This window comes from Microtus ochrogaster, linkage group LG3 (assembly GCF_000317375.1).
Source record: "Microtus ochrogaster isolate Prairie Vole_2 linkage group LG3, MicOch1.0, whole genome shotgun sequence".
NCBI classification, from domain to species: domain Eukaryota; kingdom Metazoa; phylum Chordata; class Mammalia; order Rodentia; family Cricetidae; genus Microtus; species Microtus ochrogaster.
The window spans coordinates 10,565,311-10,570,849 of NC_022029.1; the positions used below are offsets into that span (position 1 = coordinate 10,565,311).

General features: G+C 40.3%; 1 pseudogene; it reads left to right on the plus strand.

Moving 5' to 3' along the window:
- The first annotated feature begins 4,337 nt into the window (after window positions 1-4,337).
- Window positions 4,338-5,001, plus strand: LOC101979599 (annotated as a pseudogene).
- The last annotated feature ends 538 nt before the right edge of the window (window positions 5,002-5,539 follow it).

A 5,539-nucleotide genomic window follows, 5' to 3' on the forward strand; every position in this document is an offset into this window, starting at 1 on the left:
AATCCTCTGCTTGAAAGGAGATCAGAAACTGAATCCCAATGCCAGAAAAGAGACCAGATGAATGCTCTACATATGCATATATAGTATAAGAGGCCATGCCCCAGTGGGCAGGTAACCGCTGGCTGTAAAACTTCCTATAGCACCTCCCCCTTTTGTTTAAATAAGAGAGTTCTAAGCCTAATCTAAAATTATATACAATAAGAACAAATATATTCAATAATAATTCTATCCTAACTAGTTTTTTTGGTTTTTTTGGGGGTCCCCGTCGGGGAATCGAACCCCGGTCTCCCGCGTGACAGGCAGGGATACTCACTACTATACAAATGAGGATATCCTAAATAGTTTAAGTCTTGTATGATAAATAACTTGACCAAGTAATGAGAGGAAAATAGCTACATCTAGTCTTCAACTCCATCAAAGATCCAAGAAGAGAAATAATATTACTTTACTAAGCAGGAAGTGCAATCAAGCAACTTCCAAAATGTGCAGCAAATGACAAAGACAACTAGCTACCTGGGCAAACACCCAAAATCTCATTTGCAACTTTGAAGCAACCAACTTTGGCTAAGGCCTAGAATAACTGACAGATAATTTTCAGAGGCAGTAAATTTTTCAAAATCATCTTAACCTGTTTTGGCAAGATTTGATAGTTCTGCTTATCCATTTCCGGATACCATGTGCCTTGTCAGTGGTTGAGGCATGGGTAGATATTCCCAAAGGCCAGTTTTGCCAAGAAGAAAACAAACTCCAACTGGATTGTCTTCGGTGCTCAACATTCTCTTGGAAATAGATCAGTGATGCCAGGAGCAATCATGTCTGACTTCAACACAACCCTAAGTTGTTTAAATGCCATGTTCTAAATTCTTTTATCTTTCTGTCCCATATCACGGCTCTTGACTTGAAACAGAAACTCTGAATTTTTGTTTTAATGACATTCTTTGATTTAGAGAGGGACAGAGCCAGTGTCTAAAGCCAGCTCTATATATTCAATATTTTGAATATATATTTGAACATATATTTAAATGTATGTGTATCAATTGCCTGATCTCATAAGGTGGATTCCTTTTTCTCGATGATCCTTCATGGATAGCTAAATTTCCTTCTGTCAGAATCCAATCATCCAGGGTCTTTTCATCCATAGGTGCTGATCTAACCTTTAAAGGCCCTAGTATCTTTTGCATTCGAAGTTGGCATTTCCTAAAGCCAAAGATTCAACAAGTATTCTTCTAGCTTTTGTGTCTGTTACTCCTATTTGTACAGCCTTGGTTAGTCTTTAAAAAAAACAAAACAAATCAAAACAGTAAAGGGTTCTCTGTGGCTCTGTTTAACCCTGACATATAATTCAATATTTTTCTTAGTTCTTGAATCCTGTCCCAAGCATTTAAAGCTGCTTTGTGGCAAAGGGAAAAGATTTATTCATTGTAAAGAGCTTGAACTTTTGGGTTATCATAAGTGCCTTCACAAAGAATTTAATCTTGGGAGGTTGCAAGGCCTTTTGCTTTTCCCCGTTACTCCAAAATTTTAGCCTGTTCTCTGAAATAACATCTAAATATTAATTGAAGTCCATCAACCAGGATTGCTGAAACTAACTGAATCTAGTCATGTGGCATTGCTTTAATGCTAGAAGACCATGTCTTTATCATATCCCTAACAAATGTGGAATGCAAACCATAATTTACAACAGCTTGCTTAATTTCTTTTAAATATTCATTCTTATAGGTATTCATCTACCTTTGGGCCCTTTTGTTCCTTTAGAACTTGATGCTTTGTCAGAGTAGATTACAGGGTAGGAAGCTAAAACCTTGGGTAAGTCATCTCTGACAGCTACTGGCAATGTTAAATCCTGTCCTTCTGCCTTCTTTCCCTGTTTATCGGCTCCATTAATTTCCTCAATTATTTCAAATCTTTTTCCTATTGCCTTTTGTAATGCCTAAATCTCCTGGCCTGTATAGGTTTCTAGTGATTTCATTGAGGAACCTATACTCTGCTCCTTATTCTGCAATTTGATTCCATGGTCTGAAGTTTCTCCTTTAAAAATAACATCTCAATCTTGGACATTACTTGAATAGTGTGCATATTGCCACCTAGGAGAGCTACTCTATCTGCCAACTTATCATAACTTTTTAACAAATTTTGATTGTCAAATTTTCAATAGGATGGTTCTTTCCTTAGTACCCTTAGATATGGATTCAATTTTTTCTGTCAACTTCGTGCTATCCTTTTTAATAGTATTAATTTTTCAGGTGACTTTTGATTTTCAATGGTATTAAACCTGTCAACTAGCTGTTCATTATTAATCTGTAAAGCCTGTATCATCCCTAGAAGTATCATATTCTTCCTTAATGATAGAACAGAGAGAAGAAAACTAAGCCCCAATACCCAATAAATTGAAGTATCACCATAACCATATAAGCCTTGAACAGTATAAGCCATAGTATTAGCAAAAGGATTAATAAAAGTTTCAATATTAATGTAGTCTGCCATATAGATTTATTAATTACCTGTTATGTGATCTGGTAAATTGCAATCTTTATCCAGCAGATTTTGTGGTTGCAGAGTTATGACTAGAAACAATGCAACCAGTGGCTACAGGAATGATCCTGGGCTGCTTTAGTTTCTGAGCTGCTTTAGTTTTCTACCTTGGTACTGGTTAAAAACTGAGAAATATGCTTTGCTTGAAAAATTAACAGCCAGCATTAAAATGGCTCTCTTAATTAAGATATCTACTTCCCTGCTCCCTCATCCAACCCTCCTTCATCCCAATCATCCCATTCCCTCAAGCTCTTCCCATCCTCCTCTTCTCCCTTCTCTCTCCCCATCTCCCCTTATCCCCACCCCACCCCCACCCCAATGCTCCCAACCCCTGTCCCGCAATCTTGTCCACTTCCAATATCCAGGAGGATAACTGTATGTTATTCTTTGGGTTCACCTTCTGTTTAGCTTCTCTAGAATCACAAATTATAGGCTCAATGTCCTTTATTTATGGCTAGAATCCTCTTATGAGTGAGTACATACCATATTCATCTTTTTGGGTCTGGGTTACCTCACTCAGGATAGTGTTTTCTATTTCTATACATTTGCATGAAAAATTCAAGATGTCGTTGTTTTTTTACCATTGAGTAGAACTCTAAAGTGTATACATGCCACACCTTCTTTATCCATTCTTCTATCCAGGGGCACCTATCTCCCAAGGTCCATATGAAGAGTAGAAGGAGGGAGAACATGAGCAAGGAAGTCATGACGGCGAGGGGTGTGTCCACCCACTGAGACAGCAGGACTGATCTAATGGGAGACCACCAAGGCCAGTTGGACTGGAACTGATGGAGCATGTGATCAAACTGGACTCTCTGAATGTGACTGACAGTGAAGGCTGATGGAGAAGCCAAGGATAATGGTGCTGGCTTTTGATTCTACTGCATGGATGGGCTTTGTGGGAGCCTAGGCTGTTTGGATGCTCACCTTCCTGGACCTGGGGGAAACAGGGAGGAACTTGGACTTCCTATATGGTAGGGAAACCTGACTGCTCCTTGGACTGGAGAGGGAGGGGGAGGGGAAGAGGGAGGAGGGAAGGAGGTGGAAATTTTCAGTTAAAAAATAAATTAATTAAAAAAAAGAAAAATTATCATCAAATAAATCAATTCCATACATGGAGCAAGAAAACCAGAACTCATGGTCAGGGAGCAGAAAGTAGAAGCTGCACAAGTTGCCACAGGGCAAGGAACTTCTCCAGAGAACACAGCAGTTGTGTGTGTGCTTGGGAAATTTCCAATTTGCCACATGCAGTAAACTCTGCTGTGGCAGAGGTTCCACAAAAAACCGCCTAAGTAAAAGCAAGTCAAATAAGTAGGGTTGGGAGACTGTCTGATCCATAGCCTGGATAGGCCAGTAGCCCGGCCACCTGGTAGGCGTGGAGTCTGAATCCACGTGGGCACCAAATTAAGAGGGATGCTTAAAAGAAATCCCACACTTGCTCAGAACTGAGAAATAAATGGCTATTTATTTAGGGGTAGACTCACAAATCAGAATCCTTTGCTTGAATGGAGATCAGAAACTGAATCCCACAGCCAGAAAAGAGACTGGACACATGCTCTACGTTGGCATAAATATGGAAATTGTTACAAACTTTGTGACTGTATAGAAGCCAATAATATACAAATAATATCTTATAAAGAAGTAAAATTCTACTTAGATATTGAACCTCAAATAAAATAAGGAGTACATCAGAGACAGCCAGAACTGCGGTTTCCGAGGTCCCAGGTTCGAGAGCAGCTCGCTCTAGGTAAATAATCGAAAAAAATCAAAAAACAAAAAACAGCTCTCTCCTCCAGCCCAGCAAGATGCCCAAGGGGAAGAAGGTGGCCCCAGCCCCCACCGTCCTAAAGAAGCAGGAGGCGAAGAAGGTGGTGAATCCTTTGTTTGAGAAGATGCCTAAGAACTTCGGCATTGGGCATGACATCCAGCCCAAGAGAGATCTCACACGCTTAAACTTGCCCACAAGTACAGGCCAGAGACCAAGCAGGAGAAGAAGCAAAGGCTGCTGGCCCGTGCTGAGAAGAAAGCTGCCGGCAAAGGGGATGTCCCAACTAAGAGACCACCTGTCCTTCGAGCGGGCGTCAATACAAGTCACCACTTTGGTAGAGAACAAGAAGGCTCAGCTGATCGTGATTGCCCACGATGTAGACCCCATTGAGCTAGTGGTCTTCCTGCGTGCCCTGTGTCAGAAGATGGGGGTCCCCTACTGCATCATCAAGAGAAAGGCCAGGCTAGGGCGGCTGGTCCACAGGCAACGTGTACAACTGTTGCCTTCACACAGGTTAACGCGGAAGACAAGGGTGCTCTGGCCAAGCTGGTGGAAGCTATTAGGACCAATTACAACGACAGATATGATGAGATCCACCGCCACTGGGGAGGCAACGTCCTGGGTCCTAAATCTGTGGCTCGAATTGCCAAGCTGGAAAAGGCAAAGGCCAAAGAACTCGCCACTAAACTGGGTTAAATGTACTGCTGAGTTTTCTGTACATAAATATAATTACAAAACTTCCAAAAAAATTATTACAAATGAATGAGTGAAGTTTATGGTTAGTAATAAGGAGCTGCCTATGTATATTAGGAAGTAATACTTTGAAGTGCATTGCATGGCAGAAATTAATTAAACTTTGTATGAATCTTTAGTCTGATATCAATAGTTCCCACAACTATTTGATGTCTATATTTGCATTAAATAGACAAAAATATTTTATAGAGAAGGAGCACTGTTAAAGACATAAATTATAACTTAGCAATGGAGATTGAAAGAAGCCTGTTCATCTAGTCATGCATTCAGAAGTATCTGTTTGAAAAGTTCTGAATAGATAGGCAGACATGTATATGTGCATGAGTGAACTCAGACATTCAGGTGTTTAGATCAGTATTCCAGTGTTTTTCAAGTGATTAAGGTTGGCCTCACAATGCTAAGAGTTGCTATGTCCTTATACATCTTTTGTGAAGTGCTGAACTACCTCTGTGCTGTGCTTTCCCAAAACTGTACTTACAATATAAT